We start from the raw sequence: 14,038 nt of genomic DNA, 5'->3' as shown, positions 1-14,038 counted from the left end.
CAATCGTAACAATTCCAAAACCTGGTAAACCCCCTGAGGACTGCTCATCTTATCGACCAATCTCGCTGCTGAATGCAGAAGCCAAAATATTAGCAAAGGCACTGGCCGCTAGGCTCCAACCATACCTTACAACCCTAGTGCACCTGGACCAATCAGGTTTTATGCCGGGCCGCGTTACAGCACTTAATCTGAGAACACTTCATAGTGTACTGGCCCGCATGCTAATTATCCCAGAAGAGGCTGTCATACTCTCCTTGGACGCACGTATGGGATTCAATCTAGTTGAATGGCCCTTTCTTTTTGCAGTGTTATAACACTTTGGCTTTGGGCCCAATCTTTGTGCTTGGATCCAACTTCTATACACACAACCACTGGCACATGTGGTGGTAAATGGGCGAGTCTCTGCCGTACTTCCCCTAGGTCATGGTACAAGACAAGGCTGTCTGCTGTCTCTCCTTCTGTTTGCTCTAGTATTGGAACCATTGGTGGTCTGGATAAGGAGGGATCCAATGATATGTGGGCTTAAGTGGACAGAGGGATGGTAGGATCGCATTTCCCTATATGTTGATGACATCTTACTATATATGGCATCCCCAGACGATCAATAATTGGACTGTTGGACATCTGTGCGTCATATGGTAGGGTCTCCGGCTATACTATTAACTGGGCCAAGTCTGTTCTCTACGTGCTTAGTGGCCCACCTCCGCGGTTGCGCCAGACTGCACGATACAAGTGGCAGACAGGGGGTTTAAATACCTTGGAATATATATCACTTTCCAACCCGCACATTTCATCGAGAAAAACCTCTCGGAGCCCCTGAAAAGACTTTGCCACGACGTAAAACATTGGCACTCCCTACCACTGACACTCTTGGGTCGTGCCGCCCTGTTCAGAATGATGGCACTCCCCAGGTTTCTATACACCCTGCAGAACACTCCATTCCCGGTTCCTCACTCCTACTTCAAAGCGATCGACACAGAACTAAGTCATCTTCTCTGGGATGGGAAACCTGCCCGCATAGCCCAGCATAAATTGGTAAGGGGCTGGTACGACGGCGGAATCGCCCTACCCAATATCAAAACATACTATTGGGCCTCGCAGCTTATTGTGGTAAACCAGTGGATACATGCCCCACAAGACGAACCTGCGTTTCGCATGGACAGACACACTCTCGGAACTGAGGGTGTTCTGGGTGCACTATACATCAAATCCCATAAACATACACTATCGGGACCAACGGCACACACTGTACACATCTGGTTCACGTTGCTCCCTGCGCTTGGTTGGGAGGGGGTCTTAATGCAACATACACCACTGTGGGACACCCGACAATTAGGTAGACTCCGTAATAGCAAAGGCTTTGCCAGATGGGACCTTATAGGTATATCGAGGGTAGGGGACCTGTGGAGAAAAGATGCAATCATTTCACTCTCCCAACTGCAGGAAACCTACGAGATGGCTTTGACGGAACACTATTGCTGCCTACAGATCAAACATGTGCTCACAAAAGCTATTCCACCAGGAATCGATCTCCCCGAATCCTCACCACTTGAGGACAGACTATTGACAGACTACCTGACCAAAAAGGCCATTTCCTTAACATATTGTAAAATTATAAATAACTGGTGGGATCCCACGGTCGCCCTCTGTGAGAAATGGCAGCTGGGGGAGCTGGATGAAACGGACTGGCAGGAGGCCCTTGTGTTCCCACGTGAAGTAGCCATACCCTCCAAATTACAACTCGCACAACTCAAAATACTGCACCAAACATATTACACAAGACTGACACTATACAGAATGGGAAGAACTGACAGCCCGATGTGTCTGAGGGGTTGCGGGTCACCAGATACTTTCTATCTTACCTTGTGGGAGTGCCCCAAAATCATGCACTACTGGGAGGCTATCATGGATGCTATCACACAGGTTTGTGGGCCTACTGTCCCCCCAGAATCCAAGAGATGTCTTCTTAACATTTGGGAGCTGACAGACCTCAATCATGCAGGTCAGGACTGGGCGACTTTGGGTATGATGCTGGCTAAACGTAATATAGCTCAATATTGGGGAGCGCAGGTAGTCCCCACACATAGACAGTGGTGTGAAGACATGGATAGAGCAAAGGTGGTGGAGAAGGTGTTTTTTATCCGCAGAAGGTGCCCCAGGAAATGGACACGGGTGTGGGGGAAGTGGAATGCTTTCAGAGGGAATATCTGTACCCCCCCGCTCGACGAATCGGACCCGGACCTGAGTGACTAATGGACACAATCACAATCAGTGTAACTTTTGAGAAAGTTGTAATTATTTTGCGCATAAGGGGGGCATGTGAGAGATGTGAGCAATGCATATTCATGACAACGTTACTTAAGTGTTGGCACGGCTGTGCACGCTGTGTGTACTTACAATTTCAGATTTCTCTAATCAGTACCAATTAATGTAAAAGAACAATACAAAAAAAATACTGTCATTCTCTACCGGTCATGTGCCCTGAGCGTGCTGGTTGGCAATATTTAAAACTAAGAGCAGGTTTTCCCTTTCGTTATCTTTTAGACTGGAAGCGCCCATGGGGCTGTTTGAAGGTCGTGACTGTGTTTCTCCTCCCCAGGTAAACACAGTCTAATATTTATTATTTTCTTAAACGTGCAACTTATTACATTGTAACTACTCCAGAGAGTCAGTGGTGGCTGACCTTTGGTCCTTCTTTGTTTCTTTTTCATTAAATTACAGTACTGTTGGAACCTTGGCATTTATCTGGGCCCAAGCAATTCAGAATATAAAATATATTTAGTTTTCCTGATTCAAGAGGTGTCACCATTACTTAAGGGAAATTTGGTTAGAACCGTTAGATCGAGCTTTTGAGCACGGCCATGCCTATTTATTGTTAACTCTGTGTGATATTTTCCTGATGGCCCTTACCCTGTTTTTCAGGTGCCATCGACCCGCTCTTTGCCTTTGGAGCCTACTGGCTCACCTACTGTATCTCCGCCACCCAGGTGAGGGTGCCTCATGTTAATTTAATTACAGTTACATTTCACTTTTTGATGTCAAATAAATTAGATACTAAGGGGCATATTCACAAGAAACTATCGCCAAGTCAACGACACTTTATCGCAGCCAAAGTTGCGATAAATCTATCGCCCATTTCACAAGCTGGTGTTAACAGCCCAGAGCACCAGTATACCCGTGATAGCAGCCGCAAAAAACATCACCACAGAGGGCCCCCGCAAATATCGCTAATGAGATGCAGAGTGGCCGTTCCCGTGCCAAAAGCCGCGACAACATCACATGTCAACATTCACAACGACCAGACAGAACTGCGATAAAAACACAAAACAGGCGGTAAGGCACGTTAGCACTGGGAAAACTACACCTGATCTGACCTGGTGTAAAGTCGGACGGCAGCCTGCACAACAAAAGGGAGCACAGCCCAGGGCCACATCGGAAGGGCAACAGATGCCATGGAGCCACACATCATGCGGCCCAGACACCCAAGAGGGCCACAACACCCTCTGACACCACACCCAGGCCCGCAACACCCCTCCCGGGACCACCCCCAACCACGAACTAAGAAACTGCACACCAACACCACGAATCCCAATGCAAACATTTTGACTGATGTCGCACAAGCAGGAAAATCAACAGACCTGTGTGGCCAGGAAATGGAGACTCAGTCAAATAGCAATGCAATCACCAACACAAAACACCATACAAATAAAAGCTGAGACAACCCTTAGGATGAGTCCTAGCAGCTCCTCACTGGACAATCCATAGCACACAGCCTGGAAGACCAAATCCAAGAGAAGAAGGTGTGCCATGTGCCCAACAAGGGAAAGACAGGGAGAGAGCGAGGGAGAGAGACGGAGTGAGATTGCACAAGCAGCGCAAGGCCCCTCGGGCACCTAGCTCCACATGCCCACATGTGTGTATGTATCGCCATCCGTTCATCATGAGCCCAAGGCCGTGTCCAAATCTCAGTGCCAAAGTCACATCACATTCTGAAAACGCAAGTAGTAGTCAGACAAACATCAGGGATAAAAGCTCCATTGTCCCAATGCAGAAGGCGGAAGGACACCTGCACCTCTGACCTTGGTACAGAACGGGCCTGGAACACCATGAGAGAGATGCCATGGCAGACATCCACACCCTACACACAAAAGCCCCTGCCTGTGGTACCCCCGCATGGGATGCCCTTGACACTCACGGAAACAGCAACCCACTCTCCCCAACGTTGCACACACATTCGAATCATTGCTCAGAGCTGTGGCATATCCTCCACACAACTGCCGCAGTTCAGAAGAGGGCCTGTTCTACGAGACGCACCAACGCAATGGCAGGCTATACCGGTCACATGCACAACCCCCGTTACATTGAACAGTACCGTGCACGTATGCTGCATTTACTGGGCGCAGTGCCACTGGCAGTGCTGCGGATCAGTTACCGGCTCAGCTTCCGCCTTGCCTACGTCACCTGCGTCCAGCCCTGGTTCCACTGCCGAACATGCACATTTGAGTGTCCCATGGATGTCTGCCTATCCAACACACCTGTTGATGAATTGGACTATGACTTGTGTCTGCACCCACTGTTGGATCACAAACAGGAGTGTAACCGAGAAGCCGTGCATGGAATGCCCTGACATACTGCATATGTATTGGATATGCGCATGAGAGATTGCACAATTCCTCGCACGTTCCACATTGAGGCGCTCCCCTATTGGGCAGGGTTACAGATTGGTGAAACAGCGTGTGCTGAGCATACCTGCCCGGTCCACTTAATGGATTGGCGCACCCTGGGGTTCCTTGAACATGACAACGACGTACTATTGGAACACATTGCACATGAAGCTGCACGGGCATTCATGGACGAGTAACTACATCCCTGCAGCCACATCCGATTGTCACCCACAGCACATGTCCCAACAAATTGTTGCATCATGGGGATTGCTCACAAATCCCACCACAACAAAGGATACGTCTGCCTACGTCCGGGCTCTGGATGCATGTGCGTGGAACAACGCGTGTGTACACACACCTGTGCAAGGTGATGCAGGTCCTTGACCGGTGCAACACAGCGTCGTTTGGCAACGTTGCCAATTCGGACACACTGCTGGGGGAGAGCACGCACATGGCAATGTAACACAACATGTGAACCTGTCGGACCCTCACACCTGATCACTGTCAGCAGAGCAGATAATCGGCGCACTCCGGAAGCAGAGCACTATGCAGATCCCATGGGCAGTGAGTCGTGCCCCCTCACACGTGGCAATGGGCAGACAGCAAACAACACATGACTCATCCAGCAAGGCAAGGTGGGCTGAGAGCGTTGCCATCCGTGATGAATGTTGCCCAGTATAGCCCCAACATTTCCTTAACTTCGACATGTACCCATGCTGCGTGTAAGTGTCTTAAGCATGTCCCTACCTGTTGTGGCCGTTGCCTCGTCCGTACTGACACGCACATGCCAATAAAGTCTATGCAACTCCACTGGTGTCTAATAGCGAGGTGTGTTGTTTGGATTGTCCACTCATGCGCCACAATGGGCATCATCCCTACACAGGGAGGAAATGACTGACGCATGTGCAATGGGGGGGTGTCCCTTTGGCAAGCTCCACCTCTGTGAACCAGACATTGTTATTGGATAGGTGCTGGACGCCATGTGCACTTACGTGACTTCAGCAATGTGAGTATGCTGTCCAACCCGACCATGTGGAGCAATGTCATATATCACAACAGAATGTGTCCACACAGATGTGTGTGAGTAGGTATGCAACGTGAACTTCTGGTGTCACATGTGCTGTAGGACACCACTCCTGGCCTGCTTTTGTTTGGGCCAGTCCTACACACAACCCTATTCAATACATGGACATGTGCCTACGTTGGGGGTTGTGAGATTGTTGTTGATGTGCAATAGGGACACAGCTAGAACTCACCTTCACAGTCATCCAATTGGCCATGTGTCTCAGGGATAAACATGCGCATAGATGTCAGTTACCAGGGTGTACCTTCATTTGCAATCATTGTACCTACATCCAGCCATACCTCCATACGTGAGTGAACATAGTAATGACACATCTGTGTGATTTAGAATGTTTTATTCACATTCAGGTGATTGCGGGAGCTGGGGCTGTACATGCCCATTCAAGCCCACATCACATGGAAGCCCAGTGGTGTGCCAACCAGAGTCCTTTGAGGATTGCACAGTGATTGGGAAGAGGGAGAGTGCAGTCTGCAGCAGGATAGCTGTGTAATTGGCCAGCGGTGAAGAAATGGCAGTACGTGTCGGGGTCCGGGTGAAAGTTGCAGAGTGTTCCGGGGGTCACTGAGGTGTTTCCCAGGCCATGATGCATAGGTCATAACCAGGCAGGGACAGGCCATACGGCGGTGATGGCTGCCACTGCCTCCTTCCCCACACAGTAGTTCACATCCCCTTCTTACTCCCCTGATACGGGTTCTGTGTCCGGTGTGTCCGGTGTGTGTGGCGAGGTGATGGCTGCATCACTGTGTGCCACTGACACATCAGACTGCGAAGGTGATGGGGCAGCATCACTGTGTGCCACGGACACATCAGGGGTCGGAGCTGTGTGTGTCGATGTTCCCACTGCAGTCATCTGGAAACGGCTCAGTGGCATCAATGGCAAGATGAAGTACTGCAGGGCACTGAAGTCTCCAGCTACTACTCGCTGGTGTCCATCCGTGTCAGATATCCTTCCAGCCTGCATCCACTCCATGGTCTCCATTGACCTGCGCATCTGTCCCAACTTTGTGCTGTAATGGCTTGTGCCTGTCTGCCCACACAGTTCTTGTGCCCGATTCATGGCACCAGCGAGGTTATCCAAGGTCTGTGGCGGAGCATGGTGCAGACAGGGGGTGTCCGATAGGGACTGTACGTGGTCCATGATGGGACTCAGGCACCCACGTATGGCATCGAGTTTGGCTGCCATGAGCTCAAAACTCTGCCGCAAGATTGCTCTGCAAACTCCCAAGAATGACTTCCACCACTACTGCCTTGAGAGATCTTCATTGGCTCAGAGTGGAAAATCAGACTAAATTTAAAGCTCTGAACTATATGTTCAAGATCAAGATAGGCACTGCCCCTCATTACCTGTAAAAGTTAGTCCGTTTTTATCAACCTCCCCGCTTGTTGCGGTCCACCACTCAGGAAAAATGTGTGGTTCCTAGGGTCAAGCTTACAAGAACGGGTGGTCGTTCTTTTTCCTATCTCAGCCCATTCTTATGGAATTCTCTCCCCATAATGATTCGCAGAGAAACACTATACACGAATATCCGTAAAGTACTTAAAACCTGGTTATTTAATCAATAACTTTTCATTTTTCACTTCCTTGGTCCTTCAGTCCCGCGCTGGGAAACCCTTTTTGGGTAGATTGCGCATTATAAAATTATTTTAACATAACCCACCCGCAGCTGTTCAGCCAACTCCACCTGGGAAGACCACACACGTTGTATGTGCTCCGTGTGTTGGTCGGGGGGTCCTGGGAGACAGCCGTGGTGGTGTGTGTTTCCTGCTGTGTGGTCTGTGCAGGTGGTGGGGTCACCTCGAGGCAGCTGGCCTGCTCTGCTCCTGGGGGTGGGGTGCAGAGGCTGTCCAGTATCCGTTGGAGGGTACCTTGAAATATGTGCAGGTTGTCCTCTACATCATCAATGATGGGGTTTGTGTTCTGCTCTGCAGTAAGTGTTGATTGTCCCTCTGCAATGTTAAGGGGATATGCAGGTTAACAGAGTTTCACAAGTATGTTGTTGATTTGCATATGTTTACATTCAGACTGCATGCCAATGTACATTATGACTGTTTTGGGGAGCTGGCTATTCGATGGCAGTCAGTGTGTTTTCCGAATACATGACGGATGTGAGGTGGTACCCGTTCATTATCATCACACTGTGTCAGGCAATGCCAGATATGAGTGGACAGTTACTACGCACGAGCGGAACCTGTTGTGGGCTCTGTCCTGTGGTGCTGGTGTTGCACGTTGTACTACATTGCCGTCGTTGCTGATGTCCTGTGATTGCTATGTGTGTGTGCTGCATTGTGGGGGAGTTGCCCCTGCAGCTCCGATTTTCTGTAGCCTTCTCCCTTTGAGGCGGGGTACCTTTAAATTGTGTGCTTTTCAGGGGCTGAATTGTTTTTGACTTGGGTCATATTTGCTCTCGGACAGATTTAGTGGCCTGGTGCATTGTTCATCTGCTGTGTGTATTGTACGGCATGGGTTGTGGGTGCATGTGGATATGTCAGAGTGTGACCTGCTCCTTTACGGCTGTGATCCGCACTGGGCTGCCTCCATGTCGATTCGTGGTCCATGTCGTTTTTTTTGGCTGCTGCCATGCTATCGGACATGCAGTGTTACTTGCATAGTCAGTGTGGGTCACAGAACTGCTGCTTTGCTGGATTGTGGAAGGAGTTTTGAGGACAACTCTATATAAAAAAGAGACAGACAAAAACACAATTCTACACTTTAAAAGTGCACACCCAAAGAGCCTAAAGGAGAATCTACCTTATGGGCAACTACTCAGAATCAGGAGGAATTGCTCAATGATGTCAGAATTTGAAGAACATGCTGCGCTCTTTTGTAAAGAAATGCAAATGAGAGGTTACTCTAAAAAATTGCTCAAACACTCAACCAAAAGAGCCCGTTTCACACCCAGAGAGTGTCTACTCCAAATAAAAGAAAAAAAGACCCTGGAAAGACCAGTGTGTGTATCAACGTATGGCCCTGACACTAGCAAATTTAGACAAACTATTTTGCAGAATTGGCACCTACTAGAAAATCTAGAATGCCCATTTCCTAAACCACTCTTCGCATGGAAGAAAAATCCAAGCATTGGCCAACAAATAATTCGAGCAGACACCACTTTAGCTAAACCCAAAAGTGACTTGTTGGCCCAATGGAACTTAAAGCCCATTGAAGGGCACCGAAAATGCGGAAATTGTATTTCCTGTGGGAATACTATAGAGGGTACTGAATTTGTGCATGACAAAATAAGGTGGAAACATACAGAATTCACAAATTGTAAAACAAAAAATGCTGTCTACGCTATTATTTGCCCTTGCCAAAAAATCTATATAGGGAAGACCAACCAACAAGTGAACACAAGAATCACTCAACATCGGTCCAGAATAAAGAAAAAAGTTATGACTTCGCCTATGGTTGAACACTTTGTTGAAAAATGCCATACCGAAACTCAATTTAAGTGGACAGTGTTGGCCAGCTTTCAATTTTCAAAAAACACCTCTACAGACATTGAGAATCTGTTATTATGCAAAGAAGCGTGTCTAATTTTAAAATTCAATAGCGCAACAGCAGGTTTAAACAGCATGACAGAATTGACAAAAATATAAAATACTACGAAGCCCATAATGCATTGGGTTGGTGCATTGTAAAAACGTGTGAGTCCAAATGCTAGGCAAAGTCATCTGGAACTACAATCCCCATGGTGCTAGGTCAGAAGCCATTAAAAGATTGACATCTACGAGTAAAGTTGCCGCTTCAACTGAAAGAATCAAAGAAATGAACAGAAACACCACAAGGTATTGTGCCTTTCACTCGAGCTTAGTGCTTTAAGTAAACAAAAATCGCTTTGAAATTTTAAGGCTGATAAGGAGCTCAATTCTTATATTTTAGAAAGACGCACGCTACAATTGAAAAACACCGCATGAAGACGAAGCATTCGTGACCAGAACAAACAAAAGGTATGTCCTGTTAGAAACTAAAAAATAATAGAATCGCCATTGCAAGATAACACAGTTCGTATCAAATTAAGCGCTCATGCTTTGTTCTGTTTTCAGCCCGAAAACAAGCCCTGAGCGACTGAATACAATACGAAGATTTCACCGCGTATGACAATACAGGTACGCTATCAGCCGTTTTAACTTCATTCAGTAGGGAAAGCTTACAAGTACATCGAACGCTTTATTAACTTTAAGCGCTTCGTTTCACTTTCAGCTTGTTCTAAAAAAAAGTCACAGGAAGCTGCCAATAGGAAGGCTTTACCGGTCTAAATTGAAGTTCCCAGGTACGCTAAAAGCTTTCTTTAATTGATTCCATTAGCGAAAATCCGTAGGCTCAATTTTGCCTAATGGCTTGTCATTATTTACACAGAGCTGATACACGGAAAATTCCAAAGGCAGGAAAGCCCCAAGTTTAGGTTTTTCCCAGCTGAAAGAAAAGGTAGGCGTCTGTAATGGACATGCTGAACTCCAAGATCATAATTTATGAATAAGCACATGATATTAAAAACATTCTAAAACTTGGCTTCTTTTCACATAGAGATAAAGAAGATTAAACTGCCAAAAAAACATACTAGTGCCCAGGTATATCAACTAGTGTATACATTTGAAGAGAAAGATGTCACAACTTTAAATATAGGGAGCTCTTATGATTTTAGTTCTTTTTTACTAAATGTGCGTTTATTTATCCTAATTTCAGAAACCCTCATTGCTGCAAAAAATCGAGAGCCCTGATGAGAGTCCGTATATTCAGTATTGGTGACTTGAAACGCGTCGGCTTCACTATGATTTATGATAAACACATGGAGGAATTTTTTAATATATTTTTTTCTGTCAGGACATAAGAAAAATTCTATGTACTTGATATAAATAATTTCCTTGTGTTTTCCTTTTTGCTATGTTTCTTCTAAATGAAATGTTGATACATATAGCATTATTTGAAAACTGATGAAATAATATTGATATTTGAAATATGACTTTGATATAATATTTTCAAGATATTAGGATATTTGAATTTGAACCTTTCACATTACTGTTTATTTAGGTGCTGTATTTAAAACTTAAAATTGTTGTTTAATTTGTTGTAAATTACATGTACACAAGTATTCTCTGTATAACGACAGCACTGTCTTTTTCTGCTTTTAATATGAAACAAAGAATCCAAAAAAAGTCTAAAACAAAGGTATAAATAAAATACCAGATCAAATAAGAGTAATAAGTTTGGTCTAGGGTTAATTTAATACGCAGAAATAAAACAGGCTCTGGCCCACCACCTTGTTATATATAAACGGCCCAGCCAAAACCTGGCCCATTGGGCCAAACTCCCCCCTTTTTTTCACATGCTTTGCTGGATTCGGCACATGTGCATGGGTCGGTTGTGATATTGATGATTGGGGGGGGGCCCTCTGTGCACATTGTGGATGGGGGCCTACTTGGCATTTCTATGTGTGCTGCAGTGTGCCAAGGCAACCAGGGACATGTTCCACGGTCATTGTGGGTGTGTAGTGTGCTACGCATACTTGTGCATATGTGCCATTGTGCTCATCTCCCGCCGTCCACCCATCCCTAGTCGTAACTCACCCTGTTGCTGTTGGGTCAGGTCGTATCGTGCTGTGTCCAGGCCCCCCAATCCTGCCACCGTCTCCTCACTGCGGACTGTGGCCCCCATTTACTCCAGCTCATCCAGCTCCTCCTGTGTCGCAGGAGGCCCACCTCCAGTCGCCGTTGCTGCCTCCCTGTTGACGGCGAGCTTATGTTTGGTCTGCCTTTTCAGATCATGCAAGCGCCTCTTGACCTCCTCCAGTGACCTCCTCGATACTCCGACTGCATTGACGTTGGTAACGATGGCCTGCCATATTTCGGTTTGGGTTTCCAGTGCCGCAGTGGAGGTGCCGAACAGTTGGTGATGGTTTTCGGTCACCTCCGTGACGAGGAACCGGTCTTCCTGTGGACTGAACCCCGTCCTCCTCTTCCTCTTGTCCTTGCCTTTGCATGGCTGGTCCTCCGTGGACCTTGTGGTGTCCGGCTTGTCCCCTGCACTTGGTCCGGGTGCATCCATTTTGCTACGTAGTTTGAAATGTTTTTTGGCTTTTTTTTCTTGCTTGTATGTTGCTTTTTCCCGCCAGACGCATGGGATTTGCAGGCCTGTGGCTGGTCTTCGCTGATTTGTGTATCGCGATTGTCCTCATCGCTTGATTTTTCGCGTTCGTGTTTCGCATTTTTGCGGCGTGGTTTCGATTTAGAAGCTGACATTTGACTCGTTATCTGATGTCTATCGCATGCTTGTTGTGAGTTCCATGTTGACACGGGGTTATTTTCCCGCGATGAGCTGCGATATTGAAAGTTGCGTTACGCTACTCTTGCGGAAGTTATCACACGTTCGTGTGAATATACCCCAAAGGATTTCCTCTGTTAAATTCACATGTGCCCCACACTCAGCCCTGAGGAAGACCCCTTTGTAAGGACTTAAGTAACCTACCCTGGTTTGGGGTCGAATCGTCGACTCTGTCACCACTTCGTGCCAGTTTGGTCAACAGTGCATTTTCATTGTGACACTGTGTTTCCAACAATGGCTTTGTATTTGTCATCATTTAATTGTAAGGCTGTGTAAAGCCGCTTTTAATTATAAATAATGGTGTGATGGATATATTGTCACTACCTTTTCTTTTCACTTTTCCAATCCTCACTTGATGCACACAGCCCTCTCCCCCCTTCTATCCCCCTTCGCATGGGGCACTTGTTTGATACGCTTTCCCAGATTAATTGCTGGTCTGTGAACATCGCATGATGTTTAATATGATCAAATAATATTGAACAAAGAATTATGGTGTAGAAGTGAATCAATGCCTGCTGGCATTTAATTTTGTGTGCTCTTCAGAATTGTTCCACTGAGACCCACTTTTCTACTGTACTGGTCGCTTCCCCCTACAGTGCGGATTCAATGAAACACTTCTCCTACATGAAGCAGAACTGACGTATCACCTTCCCAAGGACTCAGGAACTGACGCATCAATGCATTTTTCAATGCTTCCCTCCTCTGCGGCTGTTTTGGCTTGTGGATTTAGACTCATCGAAGGTATTTTGTGTAACATCAGTGCATCTATATAGTTCTATGGACAGAATTGCATGAAACCGTTTCAAAGTCATACTTGTTTGGCTTAGATAAAGATACTTTATTTTTCTTAGCTGGTGTGGTGTCCATTTGTAGTGTTTTCACTGTGTTACTGTGTGTGTTATGTACAAATACTTTACACATTACCTCTGAGATAAGCCTGACTGTCTTGCCAAGCTACCAAGGGGGTGATCAAGGATTTTCTTGGGTGTGTAACTCCCTTACTCTGACTAGAAGGTGCATACCACTGCCAACTAGAGACATCCATTTCTAACAAAAATGTTCAATGTTTTGTTCAGTTCACAAAGATTTTTATACTTATTTAGCCAAAAATGTCCTTTGAACCTCATTAAGAGTTGGGCAGTGTACGAAACTGAGGTATTACTTGAGGGGGCGTTGTACCCATCTCAAGTAAAAACTACAAGCCTCGTCGGGGTAACAATTAGAGTCACTAAATTAACTGACCTCCCTGCTTTCTGCCCCAGCAGCTCTGCTGTTTTGCCTTTGCCGCTGCCCCCTACACCTCTCTCTAAGTTAGGTGTTCGAGGCCCTCCTCCACCCACAGGCTACTGCCTGTGTTTCATCCCTGATGGTCCAGTGGGAGAGCCTTGCTCTTCTGCTAGTCCGATGCTGTCTGTCTTCGTGTTTGTGCCCGTTTTTCTGTTATTTGTCTGTCTTTTCTGCTTCTTTATTGCGCCTTTAATATTCTGCCTTTTATTTGTATTCTGCTGTCTTCATTTCCTTTTTGCCTGTTCCCTGTGCCCTGTTTGCGTCTTTCGTGCCCTTTTTTGCTGCCCTTTTCCTGCTGCTGCTGCCCCCGCGGCCCCTCCTCTCAGCCAGTTCCAGCTCCCTCCTCCCAGCTGCGCTTCCCCCCTTCCCTATTTAATGGCGGCCCCTGCTCGGGTGTCTGAGAAAGACCTCTGACCTCCTGCTCAGAGACCCTGCTCTCCGCCCCAGCAGCTCTGCTGTTGTGCCGCTGCTGCTTCTTTCTACACCTCGCTCTAAGGTAGGTGTTTGAGGCCCTCCTCCACCCGCAGGCTCTTAACTGCGCTTCATCCCTGGTGGTCCAGTGGGAGAGCCTTGCTCTTCTGCTGGTCCGCTGCTGTCTGTTTTTGTGTTTGTGTCCGTTTTTCTGTTCTTTTTTGTCTGTCTTTTCTACTTCTTTATTGTGCCTTTAATTGTCTGCCTTTTATTTGT

At 46.8% G+C, this 14,038-nt stretch overlaps 1 long non-coding RNA gene across 2 annotated transcripts; it reads left to right on the top strand.

The window, feature by feature from the left end:
* Window positions 1-9,476: 9,476 nt before the first annotated feature.
* LOC146860330 (uncharacterized) lies at window positions 9,477-12,818 on the top strand. Of its 2 annotated transcripts, XR_014979136.1 has the most exons (7): window positions 9,477-9,531; window positions 9,626-9,693; window positions 9,790-9,852; window positions 9,947-10,016; window positions 10,103-10,171; window positions 10,271-10,314; window positions 10,430-12,818. It is a non-coding gene; the product is annotated as an uncharacterized LOC146860330 (long non-coding RNA). The 2 variants fall into 2 exon arrangements; XR_014979137.1 differs by lacking the exon at window positions 10,271-10,314.
* Window positions 12,819-14,038: the final 1,220 nt, after the last annotated feature.

The sequence above is a fragment of the Triturus cristatus genome, chromosome 3_1, assembly GCF_964204655.1.
Source record: "Triturus cristatus chromosome 3_1, aTriCri1.1, whole genome shotgun sequence".
NCBI lineage: Eukaryota > Metazoa > Chordata > Amphibia > Caudata > Salamandridae > Triturus > Triturus cristatus.
Note: the sequence above shows the minus strand (reverse complement) of the source record. Positions and strands in the feature narration are given on the sequence as shown.